The sequence below is a fragment of the Nuphar pumila genome, chromosome 4, assembly GCF_984573655.1.
Source record: "Nuphar pumila chromosome 4, dmNupPumi1.hap1.1, whole genome shotgun sequence".
NCBI lineage: Eukaryota > Viridiplantae > Streptophyta > Magnoliopsida > Nymphaeales > Nymphaeaceae > Nuphar > Nuphar pumila.
In genome coordinates this window covers 88,870,128-88,891,456 of record NC_143252.1, presented here as the reverse complement: position 1 = coordinate 88,891,456, position 21,329 = coordinate 88,870,128, and the positions used below count along the sequence as shown (strand labels likewise).

Below are 21,329 nucleotides of genomic sequence, written 5' to 3'. Positions count from 1 at the left end.
GAAAATACCATTTTGAAAAGGATATCTCTTGACGGAAAGAGATTTTTATGAAAATATAAACAAGAATATAAAATCAGAAGAAAATAAGAGAAAAAAATGGAATTTGAGAAAAAATGGTAAAGATTTAAAATTTGAAGAACTTGCAGGCAGGATCAGAAGATTTTTTTTTTTTAAGAAATTTAGAAGAAGGAGAAATACAAATGGGTTTTTAGAAACAAAAAAGAAAATTTTGAAATATATACCTAGGGTTTTGAAAAATATAAGAAAGATATAAAATATCATACAATCACAGATGTACAAACAAGGATGCGCAAACAACATTCCCTAAAGCTGACTCTATATGCGATATTTGAAATGGCTGATAGGACCTTAATCCTAACTCTAAGATTTAGATCATCTGATTTCAATCAAGGTATACCAATATACTCAAGCCGAAGCTCGAAGTACGTGGCATAAATATATTTCTCCGGTTCTAAGGTAATGACTTCCCAACATCCTTGAGCACCTACCAATATACCTCAGACTATGGCCCTTAGGTACGTGGTAGGGGGGCGCGAACCCAAATAAGTGGCCCAGTTGTGAGGCTCTCTCCCGAACTATGGTTGAGTGAGATAGCTCAGCAACATGAAGACCGGGACAATATAGGTAGGGATGTTTTCAAAAACATGATCAACATGCAGATAAAACCAGAAGGCTCTGATGCAAGTCCTAAAGAGATAGAATTTTAAATGAAAAAGGAGCATACACTTGCATACATTATTTGCATTCAATCCCTAAAATTGAGGAGAGTTGTATTTAAAACCTAAGTCTAATGTGAACATGGAATAATCTCCTCAATATGGTCCTACCAAACCATACTTAGATCCTATATACAATGATGTCAGCTTAGGACAGAGTCTAGGCTTCTAAGGTTTGCATGGAAATGAAACTTACATAGAAGAATAAAAACTTAGAGAATATTAGAGCAAAGCAAAGGCATAATTCAACCGGACGAAGACTTGTCCCATCACGGTCGCCAAAAACTGTGATCATCGCAAAATTTTCCTCTCTTGTGGTTTCTCTCTCTTCCTTCTCTTTTCCTTTTCTAACCACTATTTTCCTCCTTTTTGAAGGGAGAAAAATAAAAGAAAGAAAAGAGAAAGAGAAGAGGAACTCTTTTGCGCGGTCTCACTTGACCTTAATTTGAAAATATTTAGAAATTTAACTCACCTTTGTTTTGAAAATATTTGCGGAAAAATGGAGAGACGGGATTCGCTCGTCGGTACAAGGTTCGACTGTTCCTGGCACCTTTACCAGGGGTAATCGAACCAAGGATCAAATCTATGCCTTTTGCTTTGCCTAAATATCATCTAAGAATTTATCCTAAAGATCTAAATGCACAAAGAATCATGCTTGTGCAATGCAAGGATGTATGCTCTTTTGAAAATTGATTTGGAAATTTCCAAGTATTCTAAGATGAACTTGGTAAAGGAGTGAAGGGATGATTGAATCTAACTTAGAACTTGAGATAGATCAGAGAAGTTCTAAGTTTTTGAAGTAAATCAGAGTTGGAAAAATAAATCTTGACTTTGAGAAAGAATGATTTGGAGCTTTGAAATGAAAGGAAAATGAAGTTTCAAAGTCGAAAATGGACTTTGAATTTGAACTTGAATTTAGGAAAGGAAATGAATACTTGAGATGAAATTGAATTTAGATTTTGAAGTTTGAAATTTAGAATGGATCTGAGAAAGTCAAATGGTATTTAAAAATAGAAATGGATTTAGGAAGTTCAGATGAGATCTGAAAATGGAATTGGATTTAAAATCTAGAATTGAAAGTGGAATTGAATCCTGGATCCTAAAATGGATTTGGATCTGAAGTCTGAGATCCAAAGTAGAATTGGGTTTTGGATCCTAGAATGGGGTGAATCTGAAGTCTGAGATCCAAGATAGAGTTAGACTCTGGACCCTAAGATGGATTTTGGATCTGAAATCTGAGATCCAAGATAGAATTGGATTCTGGATCCTGAAAATGGAATTGGGTCTGAAGTCTGAGATCCAAAGTGGATTTGGATTCTGGATCCTAGAATGGGTTTTTGATCTGAATCTGAGATCCAAGATGGAGTTGGATTCTGGATCCTAGAATGGTTTTTGGATCTGAAGTCTGAGATCCAATGTAGACTTGGGTTCTAGATCCTAAGATGGAATTGGATTTATAATCCAAGGTAGATTTGTATTTAGAAAACTGGATTCAAGTTGATCTAATTTTGGATTTGAGTTTTTGAAAGTCCAAAAATGGGACTTTTGAGTATGGATCTGGGTTTTGAAAACCCAGAATGAATTTAAAACTTAGAAAAGGCCAAGCTTTTCAGATTCAGGAACAATCTCAAACTTTGATTTTTGGATTTGGAAGATGAACTTGGTTTTGAATTTGAAGATGAGTCAGAAGTTTCAAAGTTAATTTGAACTTTGAAATTTCATTTAGATTTGGAATTTTGGATATACAAGTGAATTTCAAAGTCATTTTGGACTTTGAATTTGAAGTTAGAATTTGAATTTTGGATATACAAATGGATTTCGAAGTCAAATTGGACTTTTGAATTTTGAAGTTAGAATTTGGGATCAGGAGATGAATCAGAATTTCCAATTGAATTTAGAAATTGAATCTTGAATATACAAATGAATTTCAAAGTCAAATTAGACCTTGAATTTTGAAGTTTGAATTTGGAACTTTAGAAAATGAATCAAGAATCTCAAAGTTAAATTGAACTTTGAGTTTGATTGGAGTTTTGAATATAAAATGAATTTAAAATTTCAAAGTCAAATTAAACTTTGATATCTGATTTGAGTTTTGAATATAAAATGAATTTGAAATCTCAAAGTTAAATTGAACTTTGAGATTTGAAAATGAAATAGGATTTGAAAAATGAAAGGATGGATTGGGTTTTATAAGAATTGAAGATAGATTGAGGAAGACATTTACATCACTTGGAGTTTTTGAAAAAGGAATTTTGAAAATATGATGCAGTTCTATCCTAAATGATGAATGAATTTGAATTTTTGAAAGTGGATTTTGAAAAGCTATTTCATTCTTTAAATGATTTAAAATAAGATTGAAAATATAATATGTCCTTGACTATGGTCATTGAATGTATTATATAATAATCTATATTTAAATTCAAGAGAAGAATAAAATACATTTGGTGCTTTTATAGAATTTAAAATGAAATTAACAATCAATATACCCTGACTATGGCCATTGGTATATATTTTGAGTTAATTTTAAGTTAAATTCTGATAAAAGAAAGAAAGAAATATTTGAAAATATGATAATTTTTGAAAAGGATCCAGTGTGGATCCAGTGTTATTTTATAAAAGATAAAAATACTAAGTCTTGTTTACATCCCGACTATGGTCGTTGATGTAAATCATCAACTTAGTATTAATTACCTCTTATGAAATGGTGCACGTGCCATTCGTGTTCCCATTCGTGAATTTTTGGAAAAATAAAGGCAAAAAGCATGAAAATAAGCAATTCATGATATTTACAATGCTCATTCATTCTATTCTAAGACAAAGAATGTAAATTTTCATTGTATCTAGCTATTACAATCATTGAAAGGAGATTTGAGATGATAGAATTCTAACATAAGAGAGGAAATCAATATTTTCCGTATAACCCTGCAAAACAGAGTTAGTATGAAAAGATAATTGCATATATCATATTGATGTATATGATGAGATGCTCATATGCCATGATACTTAGGATATAAGGTGTAGAAAGATGAAGAGTGATATATACCTATGTACATATATATATATACATATATATATATATAAATAAATAAATATATATATATATATATATAAGTATATGTATATATGTATGTAAATATATATATGATGAAGGGAAGCACTAACTGTAACACTTGCAGGAAATGTGTTATATACCTGTGGGAAACATCATGACTCAAGGTCCCAACTCTAATGTATTAGTTTGCAAAACTTGGGCTCGAGATTGTGGAGGCAACGGGTTTTACCAAAATTGACAGGAACAAGTTATGAAGGGGCTGGTGGTGAAGGGAGTGTGAAGGAAATGAGTAAAATAAACACACCTATGTGTAACAACAAACAAAACAACAACTACGCCTTCATCCCAAAACAATTAGGGTCGGCGATATGAACCAACAAAGAAAATCATTCTAGGTCTTCCACATGAATCCTTCTCCTCCATTCATTTCTATCCAATGCCATGTCCTCGGTGAGGTTCAAAGCATTCATATCCTTTCCTATCACCTCCATTCATGTCTTCCTAGGCCTACCCCGACCTCTTTTAACTAATATATTTTCCCATTTCTCCATCCTTCTAACTAGAGCATCATTAGGCCTTCGTCGAATATGTCCAAACCACCGTAAACGATTCTCTCTCACCTTATTTTCAATGGGTGCAACGCCTACCTTCTTACGTATCTCCTCGTTCTGAATCTTATCTTTTATTGTATTTCCACACATTGATCTCAGCATACGCATCTCAGCTACACTCATTTTTTGAATATGATGTCTCTTGGCAGCCCAACATTCTGTACCATACAGTAAAGCGGGCCTAATACTCGTCCTATAAAACTTTCCCTTCAACCGCAATGGCATTCTATGATTGCACAACACTCCAGTTGCACTCTTCCATTTCATCCACCCAACCTTTATCCTATGATTTACATCTCCATCAATTTCTCCATACTTTTGAATGATAGATCCCAAATATTTGAAAGAATCATCCACCGGTATTTCTTTCTCACAAAGCTTCACTACACTCCCATCTCTATTTCGTTGCTTACTAAATCGACATTCCATGTATTCTGTCTTACTCTTACTCAACTTAAAACCTCTTGCTTCCAATGTCTGTCTCCATAATTCTAACTTAGCATTAACCCCAGTTCTAGACTCATCAATCAAAACAATATCATCAGCAAACAACATACACCATGGCACATTTTCTTGAATTGATCTCGTAAGCTCATCCATCACTATAGCAAATAGGAAAGGGCTTAAAGCAGATCCTTGATGTAACCCAACCGTTATAGGAAAATTGGTTGTCACCTCTCCATAAGTGAGGACATTAGTTACTACTCCTTCATACATATCTTTAATTATACATGTGTAACATAGGGGAAAATAAAATGTAGTGAATGTAAAGAAGGTGAGTTACTGTGAAAATACACAGTGATGTGTGGTGAAAATGCAAAATAATGTGTTGTGACATGCATCCTATAGGAAATAGATTTTTGCTGCAAAAATGTATGTGAAGCCATAGTAAAAACATAGAAATATGGTGCTGTGAGTGCTTGGGATGTAGAGTTACAGCATGTGATGTTGTGGAGACAGCAAAGACAACAATTGATTTGCAAAAGATTTGATATGCTAACTGTTGTTAATGTAGGTGATGGACTAAGATGCTGTGAAAATCGGATGGTGGGCTATAAGAGATCAAATGGCAAGCAAAAAGCCTTGTTTCATTACTAGGTCTTTTGTTGGTCACTGGTTCTTTGCATCAAGTGGACTAACCAATAACAAAATATCCTCATTTGTTGATCTGCCAGCTTCATACTGTTCTGGTTCTTCCATGCCCATCAAAGAAAAAGAACCACCTAAATTACTTATAAAGTCTTTCCTAGATATGACTTTATCAGGACATTGCACAGGCACCTCATCCTTAAAATCAACAACTTCATCGTTGAAGTCAGCAACGACTGATCTAATGGACATCAGATATCTCATGGAGGGTGGGTGATTGGTTGTTAAAACCGTGATTCACTGCTTCATTCAACATTCCTACTGTTGAGGGCTTTAGATCAAAGGATGCCATGGTGAACCAGAAGTTGCTGGTGGCATGTGCATGACAATACACAAGTATCTTTGCCAGGATACAGAGGGTATGTGTCAAACGAGGGTTGATAAAGGCAATGAGGATGTATATACTAAACATGATGTACTGACAGTGAACTCAGTCTATCTTCGATTATTTCATACCAATTTAGATCCCCGGCTCACATCTTACCATTGATAAATTACCTCGGAATTGTCGTGATGCATACAAATTCCTACAAAATGCAAGTTACATAAGTGACAATAAACATCTAAATGCAGTACATTGCCCAGCTCGCGTCATATGTATGGACGTGATTCGGGCCATTTATTATTGCTTATCTTCTGCATAAGGCCATGTTGTAACCGATTTGTTTCATCTTCTCTTGTTTTCAAGTGATCTAATGCCACCCAATTTCACAATGTCCAATGATGGAGATCTTTTAATTCCTTTTCCGGATCTCCACCTCCCTTGAAGGATTGAGAAAGCGATATGCAGGAGAACAGAAGTAATAGCAACAAATGGTGTACTGGGGGTTCTCATTATATATTGTATAATAGTAACACAACAAAAGTGGATAGACTGAATACAAAGTGGACCTACATGTGGTAAGCAAAAAAAAAAAAATGCAGAGAACACTGCGTAAAAGGGGTTGTTGTAAATCATGATCATCATCCTGCTGTGAGACCGCCGATGATTTAGTTGCACATGTTGGATGATGCTTACGGCAATATGCATGGGATAGACACGATGAGGTCAAATACTAAAACAGAGGAAGTGATGCTGGATTAGAGATTTAAATGAATCTGATGCACAGAGATGACATAGCATAAGCCAAGATGGGCATTCATACAAAAGCTACGAATGAGGTAAAATATACATGAATCAAACAATATGATGCTGATGAAGAAGAATAACATGAGCTGAAAGAATGGTGAACATCTGAAAAGAATGGTTACACGTAACAGACTACCAACTGATGAATCAAGTGTGAATTGAAATCAGAAACAAATTAAGAACAGGAAAATAAAACAGGAATCAAAGCAAATTAAAAATAGAAACTCAAACAAAATCAAGACAAGAATCAAAGCAACTGGAACAAAACAGAAATAGGAACCAATTAGGACAGAATATGAATAGAAACCAAAACAAAAAAAAAAAGAGGAAAGGAATTGGAAAAGAAATAATTCAAAATATGGAACAAAGCAAGGACCAAAGTAGGGATTGAACAAGAATCGAGCAAATCCGAAAACAAAGTCTCAAATCAGAAATCAAAAAAAAAGAAAAAGAAAAGGTTAAACAGGTCAAACATGAGAGTAAAACGGGAATCAAACTAATAATAAGTAAAAAAAAAAGGAATCGAGCAAGACAAAATCAGACAAAGAAAACCAAAATCGAATTAGATCAAAAAAAGATATATATAAAGAAAAATTGTTGGGATCAGAGATCCCGTTGTTGTTGCACAGAGGAAGATCGATTTTCTGTGGGCAAATCGATTCTACCATGATGCTTCAAATCAGGCAAAAACAGAAAGAGACAACCAAAAAAAAAAAAGAAAAATCTGGAGAAAATCTGAAAACAAAGGAAAGAGGAGAGATGGGGTTCTTACCTGTGGTTGCGTCTCCGTGTTATTGCAGGGACTCTGAAGACTGGAGGGGAGCTCTTTCCTCTTTTCGTTTGTGAGAATTTTCTTTAAAAAGGAAAACAAAAGAAGAAGGAGATGGATGGAGCTGATGGATTGCTGGCGTTAATCCTTTTTTCCCGAGAGATCTTCCCCCCCTCTTCAGAGGCTTGGATGCCTCTTCGTTAAAGAGAGTCGCTGGCCCGTTTGTTGAAGATGGATGGTTGAGAGAAGAAGAAACTGTTGAAGATGGAGGGTAGGAGTCAGAGGGAGGAGTGCGCGGGAGACGGCCGTTCGCCCTTTCTCAATTTTCCAGAAGAAGGATTCCCTCTTTTTTAAGATTTTTGTAAAATGGCTCAAGATGAGGTTTGTGGCAAAATCTTAAATAACCACTTATTTTTCTCGTAGTTTTTCCGTTTTATTTTTTATTTTTTATTTTTTGCAGAATTTTTCCATTTTTTTGTATTTTTGGAACAAAAATCTAAGACTTTACAGGAAAACGAAGATTAAACACTAATTTTTTATTTTTTTTCTAAGAAATATTTACAAAAGTGTTTTTTCGAGAATTTCAGGCCATTTTGGGGAAAATTCTTCAGAAGAATAGGTTTGGACCCAAGTTTTAAGAAAATGTTCGAGTTTTGAAACTCGAATCGAGAAATACAACACGATGGATCCAAACGGGTTCCGGATGGACTGTCCTAGCTATAAAAAACTATTTTTGGTATTTTCTGTAATTTTAATTTAAAATTTGGACAATGAGACTCAGATTTGGATCTAAAAAAATGGATCCAGATCCAAAATCAATAGAATGAATTTAATTTCAGTAAAACTTGAGAAATGAACTGGAATTTAGATTTAAAAATGACTCATTTTGCTAAAAAATGAATTTAGAGGCAAGAAGAGAATATTTAAAAGATTTTGAAAAATTTGGGGTGTTCACAGCATTTCACTTGAAGTCACTTATACATCCTACAGTAGCCAGTAGTCGTATCACTGTATACCCTCAACATGTTGTCACACTTGTTTTGTTTCAACTCGTTGTTATTCATGTCCATTTGCATTTGCATTTGCATCTAATACTTCTCCCTGCATACAGTTCATTTTATTATACAGACCATTCTCTGCATCTACTTTCTGAATTTGGTTTTTGATCCCTTCATCATAGCATATTGCAATCTGATTTTCACATTGTCTATCATTTATATATTACAAGTAATCTGATATACCCCTATGTAAGATATTTAGCCGTCTAAGCCATTAGTAACATATCATGTTACCGTGTTTCTTGTGCTAATTCACATTTGCAGGAAAATTCGGAGAATGCTGTGAACACCCCAAATTTTTCAAAATTTTGCAAATATTTCCTTTTTTCCCCAGGCCCCATTTCTGAATAAATTGAGTCATTTTCAATCCAAATTCTAGTTATTTCTCGAATTCAATGGAATCCAAATTCATTTTACATGTCTGACTTAATTTCGGATCTGGGTTCAGTTCAAAATCCAAAATTTGAGCCTCGTTATCTAATTTTTTAACCAATTTTACAAGAATACCAAAAATAATTTTTGAAAGGCTCAGACATTCCATCCGGTATCTGTTTGGATCCACTGTTCTGTATTTCTCAATTTCAAGGTCCAAAACTTGAAATTTTCCTCAAAACCTGGATCCAAACCCGTTTTCTGAAGAAATTTCCTAAAAATAACCCCAAATTCTCAAAAAACCCTTCTTTTGTAAATATTTGTAAATTTAGTTTAAAGATCCCTTAATTTTAGAATTTTATTTCAAAAAAAAAATAGAAAATACAAAAGAAAGGAACAGAAAAATCAAAACAAAAACAGAAAAGAAAAATACAAAAAAATAGCTTTTTGAAAGCCCCTTTTGAAAGTCATTTTTATGAAGAACCACTTTTTAGAAAAACTCTTGAAGGGAGACCCCTTTTATAAAATGTTTATATGAGAGGGGCCGATTTCTAAGAAGGCCTAATGGCCTTCTGTTATAAAACAGAAGCCGCAGGCCTCCTCTGGAAGCATCGGCCATTCACCCCTGGGCTTTTAGGGATCCATTAATCACTCATCTTCTCTTCACGATCGCCTTTTGATCCCCTCTTTCCTCTTCCTCTCATCTCCTTTTTCTGTCTCCCTTTTCTCTATTGGTGAGGAAGATCGATCCAGTCTTCAGCACACGAAAGTCGACCACTCTGAAGCACCTGTAGAACCACATAGTGGAAAATCCCCACCATTCTTCCTCTGATTCTTCAAAGTCTCCTGCAGAATCACGGTAAAATTTCTACCTCCCTTATCTTGTGGGAGTTTTTCTTTGTTTTCTGAACCTTACTTGTTTCTTATCCTATTAAAAGCACGCTTGGTGGTGCTGAGTTGCTCATAGCAACTTGTGATCATGGCAAAAATTTTCCTCTCGTAACATTCTCTCTCTTCCTTCTCTTTTCCTATCCAGCCTCTATTTCCTCCTTTTTAACGGGAGAAAATAAAAGACAGAAAAGAAGAGAGAAGAGAAAAGAAAAGAAAAGAAAAGAAAAGAAGAGAAGAGAAGAGGAACTCTTTTGCGGGGTCTCACTTGACCTTAATTTTGAAGATTTTTAAGAAAATTACTAGCCTCCGTTTTGAAATATTTGCGGGAAAACTGAGAGACGGGATTCGCTCGTCGGTACAAAGTTCGACCGTTCCTGGCGCCTTTACCAGGGGTAATCGAACCAAGGGTCGAATTCAAGCCTTTTGCTTTGCTAAAACATCGTCTAAGAATTTATCCTAAGTCTAAATGCACAAAGAATCATGCTTGTGCAATGCAAGGATGTATGCTTTTTTTTTTTTTAATGATTTGAAAATTCCCAAGTGTTTCTGAGATAAATCTGATAATAGAGTGAAGAAATAGTTTCTAACTTAGAACTTAAGATTTAAAGTTCTAAGTTTTTGGAATAATCAGACCTTGGAAAATAAATCTGGACTTTGAAAGAAATGATTTTGAAGTTGAGATAAAAAGGAGAAGGAAATTTCAAAGTCATAAATGGACTTTGAATTAGAATTTTGAACCTGGATGAATATTTTTGAAATGAAATTGAATTCTAGCTTTGAAGTTTGAAATCAGAATGGGTTTTGAGAAATCCAAATAGAATTGAGAAACATAATTGGTTTTTGGAATTTTGGAAATCAAGATAAACTTGGATTTTGAAATCTGGAATGGAATTGGATTTTGGAATTGGGAATAGAACTTGATTTGAAATCTAGAATTTCAAGATGGAATTTGAATTCTGGATCCTAAAATGGAATTGGGATCTAAGATGAAATTGAATTCTGGATTTAGAATCCTAAATGGGAATTGGATCTAAAATCTGAGATCCAATGATGAAATTTGGATCTGAAGTCTGAGATCCAAGATGGAGTTGGATTCTGGATCCTAAAATGGATTTTGGATCTGAAGTCTGAGATCTAAAGTGGAATTGGGTTCTTTAGAATTGGATCTTTTAAGTTTAAATTTAGAAGATGAATCAGGAATTTCAAAATTTAAATTGAGCTTTGAAATTTGGGATGTTAATTTGAATTTGAATTTGAATTCTGAAAATGAATTAAGAATTCCAAAGTTGAACTTGGAAATTTGTTTTGAAATTTAGAAATTGAATCTTGGATATACAAATGAATTTCAAAGTCAAATTTGGACTTTGAACTTGAAGTTTGAATTTGGAATTAGAACACGAATCAGAGATCTCAAAGTTAAATTGAACTTTGAAATTGAATTCGGAAATGGAATTTTGAATATAAATTGAATTTGAAATCTCAAAGTCAAATTGGACTTTGAAATCGAATTTTGAATCTTGAAAGTGAGATAGAATTGAATTTATAAAATAGAATCGATTTGAGAAATGAAGAAAAAGAATCACTTGGAATTTTGAAAAGAGAATTTTGAAAATATGATGCAATTCTATCCTAAATGATGAATGAATTTAAAGAATTTTGAAATTGGATTTTGAAAATCATATTTCATTCTTTAAATGAACGTAAAAAAGATTAATAATATAATACACTCCTGACTATGGTCATTGAATGTATTATATAATAATCACATTTAAATTCAGGTGAAGAATCAAACATTTTTTGGTGCTTTTATAGAGTTTAAAATGAAATTAATTCTCAATATATCCTGACTATGGCCATTGATATATGTATTGAATCAATTTTAAACTAAACTCTGATAAAAGAGAAAAATATTTAAAGAAAATATGATGAATTTTGAAAAGGATCCAGTGTGGATCCAGTGTGGATCCAGTGTTTATTCCATAAAAGATGAGAATCCTAAGTTTTGTTTACATCCTGACTATGGCCATTGATGCAAATCATCAACGTAGGGTCAATCACCTTTTATAAAAATGGTGCACGTGCCATTCGTGGTCCCATTTGTGAAACTTTGAAATAAAAGAAGATGATGCAACAAATGATATTTATATGCTCATTCATTCTAATCTAGAACAAGAAATGTAAATTTTCATTAAGATCTAATTTATTACAATAAACTGAAATTACAATCCTCAAGTAATGACATTTTCCACACGTTCCCTGCAAAAACACTTGGTTAGTGTGAATATAGAAAAAAAATTGCTCATATCATATGGATTTCATAGATGCCAATGGTGAAATGCTCATATGTGAGGATATTTATGATGAAAGGATAGAAAATGATATATATACCTATATATATACCTATATGCACATGCATATATGTATATGTATATATATATATATATATATATATAGGTATGTATATATGTATATATATATATACATATATGACATATACAATGCTTTGTGAGATAAGAAAGATGAGAATTGAGGTTGGGAATGAGTGCAGGTGCTAAACAGAAGGAAACAGAGGCTGTGAAGAAGGTGATGTAAGGTGTTGTAGATACTTGTGCAACAGTGGCTGCAGCACTATTGCTGTGAAATCAGTGGGTACAATGACTAAAGGCTGACAGTGGGTAATCATATAGCTACGATTGCAGTCATGTTACTGTGAGACATGTGTATCTAAATGATGTACACATATTATCAATGTATCTAAATGATGTACACATATTATCAATGTAATGCCGCCATCTATGACCTACAGGTGCGGCTGCTATGAAGGGTGATAATGAGGAAGGTGAAACAGTAAGTAATGTGCAGAGAATAAGGGGTGTGGTGTATGAAGGGATGTAACGATAACTATGATTGACAGTGGGAATATTATGGAGGGTTGTACACAATGGTGAGAAAGGATGAAAAGATGGTATGGCGATGAAGGTGTGATAGTAATTATGAGATGCTACTGCGGAGGCAGATAAAGGTACAACAAGAGGGTGCTGGGTATGCTACAATACTGTGTACAGGGGACATAGTATGAGGAAAATGCTGTGGTGTGTGTGGAGGACAGTTGTAGGAAATGAAAGTGAAGGTGATGGTGATGCTAATGTGCTGGAAACATACGAAAATTTATATACAACATATATTGAACGCAGGAAAAGGATAAGTGGAGAAATGCAACAGTGATGATGTATGCTATAGGCATGACATGGTGGCTATTTGTGCAATGTTGAGGATGGTGAAGATGAAACTAGTATGCTGGAGGTGGCAAGTGGTGTAGCAATGGACGAGTAAAAATGAGACATATTAAAAGAAGTTTATAGTTGAGCAGAACTGGATGGGATGAACAGTTATAGAATTAGGTGCACTCTTGACAATCTCATTGAGTGGATATCCCATCTGACATATAGGGAGTTTGATGTAAATAGCTCGAAATTTCTATCAAAATTAACTCTTGAAACCAATACCAACTGCAATTAAAATGTTACATCACGTCATAAGCAGAGATGCTGAAGATTCAAACCTTTCTAAACATATACATGCTAAATGAATTCACATTTCACACTGCCTAACCAAAAAAAATGAGCAGTTTTCATTCCCATAAATTCTTTATTTATTTCATAGTGCAATCAACCACTTCTATGGTATTGTATACATTCTTTTTACCTTACGATGATACCACTGAGAATCATCGTACCTGCATAACACACCTGGAAATAAACATTTTTATCTATACCCACTGCACATGGTTGATACTCCAAATTTCTACAACGCTTAGTAAAGCAAATGTATCCATTATATAAAAGCTTTCAAACACAGATAAAACTATAGAAAATATTAATAAGAATGACCATCATAAAGAAAAAAGATATGGGGTACCTGTATGGTTGGGGATAACAAGGGTTTTCTGGATAAGGTATAGGATAGTGACTCCAGTTTTTGGACAAGTTTTTGACTTGTACTAGATAGAGTGACCAGTGAGACCATGCTATAGTGGTGATGGAAAAGGGATGGCGGCTTAAGGGGATGCACTACGCTGGGATGGATAACTTCTTAATAGCATTTAGCTTGTGGAGGATGGTGACATTACAGGAGATGCTATGAAAATTAAGTGACGTACCACATAGTACGTTGTAAAAGGGGATAGGTTGTAGATGAACAGGACATAGAAAATGAAATATGAAAGTTGTGGATGAAATGTTGCAAAATGAGGTATTGGAGACTACTAAACAGTGGATCACCACGATTTTATTACAGGATGCAAAGGCCTTACACTTTAGTACTCTGTATGAATTATTTGTCACACCACTGGTAACAACACAGATTTCAGATCCTTCCAATTTGTCACACCCTACATATAGCTTATGAAGCCCACCCTTACCGAGGATATTGATGTTCTAATGACCAACCTTGCATATCAGAATTTTTGTATAAAAGAATATTGATGAAAGGACTTATCAATCAACCTGAATGATGAACCAAATTGCTTCTGGTGTTAACAAGGGCTCGTTAACTTCTGGACTACCACCTGTAACACCCACACAAGAGGCTTACCACTCATATTAGTTTTTTTGGGCACAAGGCAATGGACCAAACGAAGAGTAAAATCAGATACGTGTCGGAAACCAGATGAAACAAAAAAATTGGACTGAGAAGAAACTCAGATGCAACAAACCATTAAATATAAAAATAACAAAACACAATACTATGAACAGAATGAATAAAATGTAAATAACAGGTTAGCCAAATGAAATAGAAAGTCAAATATAAACAGGAAATGAAAATATGACAGACGATCTAAACATTTAAAAGTAAATACAAGGGTTGCTATGAGTGTGTTTTGAATAATAACGAAAACATATATACAAGTTGTGCCTCATCACAACAATTTGATTATTGGATTGGTTTCTAAAAAATGGCCACCCGAATCCATGGCATTCAACAGATTGATTATAACAATATATGGCATCAACTGGACTTGGTATGCTGGAAATCAGAATGATCTCACCAAGCATATCAAAGCATCACCGCAACAAATGGTGAACTAGGGAATTTCCTTCTTAACGACAGCAGAGTGATAGATTTTCTTTTTATAACAGGTTTTGATTTTTGTGAAGACATGGCTGCCTATAACAGAATCTACCACTTTTTGATATACAGAGGTTGATCAAAAGACATGACAATACCTGAGTGCTCTGCCTCTATTATCTGAGTATTTCCCTTATCATTCCATTCTCTGATATGTAGGCACCATCGTGAGCTCCCCTCGTAAAAACCATTCCAGGATAAACAGCAGCCTCACAAAGGATCCTCGAATCATGGCAGAGCATAGACTCATCTTCAATCTTGTCATCCTAAATAACAACTGGTGACTAAGGGATTTTTTTTTTCTATGGGATAATTCACATGGGAATTCGGTTTCCACACCAGATTTTAGCTTGATCATCAGAAACAACAGACGTCCCTACATTAATGCACTGCATATTTGAAACTGGAGTGGCCAATGCATCTGTTACTTTTCCATGTTCTGATTTAATATTTACTTCAAGCAAATGATCCGTATAACTTATCTTGGTTATTGAATTAAATGTTTAAGATCCACTGTCATTCTTAGACTGGGATTTCATATCATATGTCGAGATAATCTCACCAATGAGGTTTTGCTCATCACAATAAAAAAGAAGTATTAAAAGCATTGTCATAACTCCTAGACAACGATCTAGCATCTGGTGCCTCCTCAGCCAATAAATAAAAAAAAAGATCAATGATGTAGATGAATGCCATTAACAGAACAAGGATCTGGAAATGGATCAAAATAACTTACAGAAAATGAAGTACAATGATGCAAAGAGAAAAATCACGTGACACAGAGTTATTAAAATCAATGATGCGTGATGCTGAATCGAAATAATGAAACAAGGATGAATGTGAAATGTTGAATGAGATGAAAACACAAATCGTAAAATAATAAAAGAACAGGAATGAATAACTTTACAAATCAAGCCGATACCTGCATGTTAACCTGAGATAGTAATGAAGTGAAAGGAAAAAATAAAAAAATAATAAAAAATATAGGAACATGATCGTTCCTCTGATATCGCACTGTGTAAACCGATTTGCCATATGCAAATCAGGTTTACATGGTGTGCATTAATGGGGTAAAGTAAGAAAGATCCAAAGGAAATATATATACATAAATAAAAACAAAAGGAGAGGGAAGGGAAAAGAAAACCGGAAGATAAACGCTGAAAGTAAAAGAAAACGTAATGAAGAGGGAAGAATTTTGCAGGAAATCAAAGAAGGGAGAAGTGCTGACTTACCTGTAACTACAGCGAAGGTAGTCAATCTCTTACGGATTACTTGCAACAGATCAGCCTTCTTATTTGGCAGGGATTTTCAATGGATGGGAGCCTGGTTTTGTTACTCCTTCCTTCATGGTGGAGCTTCGTTGCGGCTGGGGATCTGATTTTGTTCCCTCGATCAGAGGAAACCTCCGAGAATGGAAGAAGAGATCCGAAGAAGAGATGAAGGAGAAGAAGAGAATAAAGAAGAAGGGGAAAGGGGAAGACAGATTGAAAGAAGCTAAAGAAAGGAACATGCGGGGGTGAGGGCGGATCGTTCAGAAGAGGTGCGATGGTAGGGTGAAGCTGGATAATGGATGGCTTGAATCTCCTACGGTAGGGTCGACTTCTCCCAGTCGATGGGGAAGAAAAAGCTGAAAAATATGCAGAGAGGAGAGAAGAATGATACGAGTAAGAGGAAAAGGGAAGGAAGAAAGAGGCGATGGAGGGGTGAAAATGATGCCCTAAACCCTCTCTTGCGACTTCTTTTTATAATGAAGGTTTGTTAGAAAATTTTCCATTCGGGTCCCTCTTATTTTCAAGTTTTTTTACAAAGAGGGGGGGGGGGGGTCCTTAACACATTTTGCTAAAAAAGTGTTTTCATAAAACTCGATTTTCAAAAGGTTATTTTTGTGGTCTTCTTTTTCTATTTTCATATTTTTTTGTTTTTTTCTTGACATTTTCTATATTTTTTTGTATTTTTTAAGACAAAAACTCTAAAAACTAAGGAATTTAAACTAATTTTGCCAAATTTCAAAATATTTACAAAAGAAGGGTTTTTCTGAAAAATCAGGGTTATCTTGGGGAAATTTCTTCAAAAAATGGGTTTGGACCCAAGTTTTTTAGAAAATATTTGAGTTTTATCCTCGAATCAAGGAATACAACGCGATGGATTCAAACAAATACCGGACGAACTGTCCGAGCTAAAAGTTATTTTGGTAATTTTGAGAATTTGATTAAAAATTGGATAATGAAGCTCAGTTTTAGATTTTGACAATGGATCTGGATCCGAGATCGAGTCAGATATATAAAATGGATTTAATTTCAATAAAACCTAAGAAATAAAATGGAATTTAGATTTAAAAGTGACTCAATTACTCAAAAAATGGAATCAGGGGCAAAAAGGGAGTATTTATAAGATTTTGAAAAATTTGGGGTGTTCACAAATGCCCCTCTTTGCTACTAAGTCGGTTGAAAGCCGAGCTTTAGTGGCAAAGAAAACACTCCAAATTTTGGAAAAATGCCCCAGTCAGCAAAACCTGAATTGGGTGTAGAACATTTATTTTGGAAAACATGGCTTCTCAGACTAAAAACCTTATACTGAATGGTTCTGGGGGGACGAAATCCTCGACAATGATATGAATGAATGATAGAAATGAGGAAATTGTGATGGGACTTTGGGCAAAGATCTCGAAATGATGAAAGATGAGAATTTTGATCAAGTCTCGTGGGTTAGACAAGATCAGCTTTTTGGAATGACTCAAGTTTAGCCCTTAACCTGGATGGGACGAAGATATCTCACGATAACCTGAATGGGGAAAGAAATATTTCAATTCTATAAAAACTGTCAGTTTGTTTAATCTGTCAGTTGTAGAACAGAACAAATTTCGGGAAAATCAGACCTCGTTTGCCATGTCAAACAGTGGTTTTCCGATAACCTGTCAGAAAGCTATTTTACACTAGTTAGGGGCAGTTTCATAATTTTCTTAGTTTCGGCATTTTAGGCTTGTTTTCAGTAGTTTCTGCATTTTAGGAGCTGCATAATCATCATACAGCATTAGTAGAAGTAATTTGGTTAATTTTAGAATTAATTTAGTATTTTATTTAATTTTTGTTTGATAAGTAGCATTTGTTTTATTATTTTTGTAAAATTAGTACTAGTTTTAGTTATTGTTTGCATTGTTAGAATAGAATACTAACTTTGTATTTTCTGCATTTTTAGGTGAAAAGCATATTTAGTTTCCAGGGTTATTGTCCAAGTGCATAGATTCTCTAATTGGCGAAAAGACGGAAAGACCCTTGGTGTGGAGCAGAAGACTGAGTGCTTGTTTATTTTCCTTTTAGTGATTAATTGTAGTTGTATTAACTTTATAATTGTAGATTGACATTTGTCATTAATAAATTAAATTTTCTAGAAATATTGTGATTAATTCCTGTTCCCTGAGGATTCGACCCGTACTTACCACTTTGTGGAAAGTCGGTTTTTATATTTTTTGGTTGACGATTTTCCAAAGTTTTATTGAAAATAATTATTTTAAAAAAAAGATCATTTCAACATATCAACCAAATTTTGGCGCCATTGCTGGGGAACGGTGCATTAATTACTTTATTTCTTAGAGTTTGATTTATTAATTTGTTTTAGTTAGTTAATTAGTTGTTTTATTTTTAGTTGGTAGGATTAGTAAGTGAATATAGGATTAACATAGTTAGTAAATATAGGATTTATGTTCTGTTGTTTCTAGGATTCAATTGAAATTCATTCTGCAAGGAGCGATTAGACAGGTGGGTTTTAGAAAAACTTAGTTTGTGATTTCCTGTATTTATCTTTTCAGTACTTTAGAGTAGTTTAATTTGTTATTTCATTTACTTAGTTAGATCATTCTGACATAATTAGTTTAGCATATTTGTTTCGGAATTGTCTATTTTGTGTTATTTACATTTTAGTACCTGTGTTAGTTTATTTTTTTTTTAGATTTAGGTCGTTTGCTTACACTGGTCTTAGTACCAGTGTATGCAGGGGCGACGAGGTCTAGGAACCCCATTACACCCATTTGTTGACAACCCAGAGAGAATTTTACATTCTCATCGAAGTTCGGCAACAATGGCTGACATGGATCCTCCACCTCCACCCCCAGTTCTTTCACGCCCTCTGCGGGAATACTTCATTCCCACAGATTATGTGCAGGCATCATGCATTCAGAGACCCGATGTAGGAGCACCGCATTACGAGATTAAGGCCAGCATTATTCAGATGCTTCCATCCTTTTATGGCCTTAGTCATGAGGATCCCTACCGACATTTAGATGAATTCCTCGAAATCTGTTCTATTGTTAAGATACAGAATTTCGATGATGATGCGTTGAGGTTGACTCTATTCCCCTTTTCATTGAAGGACAAAGCCAAGTATTGGCTAAAGTCCTTAGATTCTGTAGAAATAGAGTCCTGGGATCAGTTGCAATAGGAGTTTCTTCGGAAATACTTTCCCATTGGTCGCACGAACCAATATCGTAGAGCCATCACTAGCTTTTCAGAGCTAGATGGTGAGCGCTTTCATGAGACCTGGGAGAGAATGAAGGATCTCCTTAGGAAATGTCCCCATCATCAGGTGCCGAAATGGCAACTGGTGCAGAGCTTCTATGATGGATTGTCTGACAAGAATCGTCAGATGATCGACTCTTCATGTGGAGGGACATTCATGCTGAATAGTGAGGACGAAGCATGGAGGCTATTTGATACATTGGCCGAGAATTCACTCCACCATGCTTCGAGCTCTCAATCTGATAGAGCCACACCCAGCATTCAGAAGAAAGCTGGTGTTCTTGAGATTGGTCCATCTACTGCACTACAGTGCAAGGTAGACATGATTGCTCAGAAGCTGGACCAGCTTCTCTCAGGACCATCCACTACACAGCAGGTGTGTACTCTTTGTGCCAGTCCGGCACACGAGATCACTGAGTGCCCTTCGGTAGCTCAGTACCCTGAATTTGTTCAAGAACAAGTTCAGGCAGCTCAGGGTTACGTCAGACCGCCGAATAACCCATTTTCATCGACATATAATCCGGGTTGGCATAACCATCCCAATTTTTCATGGAAGAATCCACAGTCTTCCATGCAGATGCCTACATCCTCTCAGCCAGTTCGGCAGCAATCTTTTACTCAGTCATTTCAAAGACCGAACTATTCTCAGTCTTCTTCTTCTTCTGTCACTCCCCCGATTCAGCAGGAGTCTGCCCCGCAGACATCTTTTGAAGAGAGACTTCTCCAGGCATTCCAAGAGGTGAAAACCTCTAATCAGAACGCCTTCGAGAAGTGTAGCCAGATTTTGAGCTCACATACGCAGTCCATTGCGAAGTTAGAGTCGCAAATGGGACAGTTAGCTGAGGCTATTAGTAGGAGACCCGAGGGTACATTGCCGAGTCAGGCTGTCATGAACCCGAAGGGTAAGGACCAGATGACTGGAGGCCTATTTCATACTGAGACACAGCAGCAGGCTAAATCAGTTATGGCCTTGAGGAGTGAACGTGAGTATCACGTCGAGAGCAGAGAGCGAGAGAGTAGAGAGAGGATAGAGGAGCCAGAGACCATTGTTTCACCTACGTCGGCTCAGCCATCATCCTCATCCCCATCATCATCCCCATCATCTTTATCTTCATCCTCAGAGAAGAAGAAGGATAGGAGTGAGCCTTCTCACAAAGAGGAGGAGCCAGCAGAGTATATTCCCCCACCACCCTATCCCAAAGCATTAGAGTCTCCTGGATATAGAGGAAAGCAAGGTGCGAAGATCCAGGACATGCTTGACATCTTCAAGCATGTGCAGATCAACCTACCTTTGCTCGATGCTATTCAGCAGGTGCCGGCATATGCCAAATTCTTGAAGGAACTATGTACGCAGAAGCGTAAATCTAGAGAGAGAGTTCCTAACAGGGTCCATCTGACTGAGCAGGTGAGTTCAGTACTTCAGCATCAGACACCACCAAAGCTCAAGGACCCCGGAGCCCCTATCATTGCTTGTACTATAGGGAACATCCGGATAGAACGCGCATTGCTCGATCTTGAAGCAAGCATGAACATTCTGCCCGGATATTTCTTTGATTCTTTCGGGCTAGGAGAGATGAGATCGACTCCGATTACACTGCAGCTGGCAGATCGTTCCGTCAAGGTACCGAGAGGTGTTTTGGAGGACGTGCTAGTTAAGGTGGATGACTTTTATTTTCCAGTCGATTTCATTATTCTTGATATGGAAGGAGTAGATAGCCAACACCAGACTCCGATTATTTTAGGCAGACCATTCTTGGCGACTGCCAATGCGTGCATCAACTGTAGGACCGGAGACATGGATCTCTCATTCGGCAATAGGAAGGTAAAGCTGAATATTTTCAATGCCGCAATGGGACCAGCAGAAGACATGGACTGCTTTCATGTAGACATTGCACAGGAGTTAGTGGAGGAGTAGCCCGAGTT

The 21,329-nt window shown here is 35.7% G+C and overlaps 1 non-coding gene across 1 annotated transcript; it reads right to left on the bottom strand.

Moving 5' to 3' along the window:
• Window positions 1-19,372: 19,372 nt before the first annotated feature.
• On the bottom strand, window positions 19,373-19,475 carry LOC149840293 (small nucleolar RNA R71). Its single transcript, XR_016431736.1, has one exon. It is a non-coding gene; the product is annotated as a small nucleolar RNA R71 (small nucleolar RNA).
• Window positions 19,476-21,329: the final 1,854 nt, after the last annotated feature.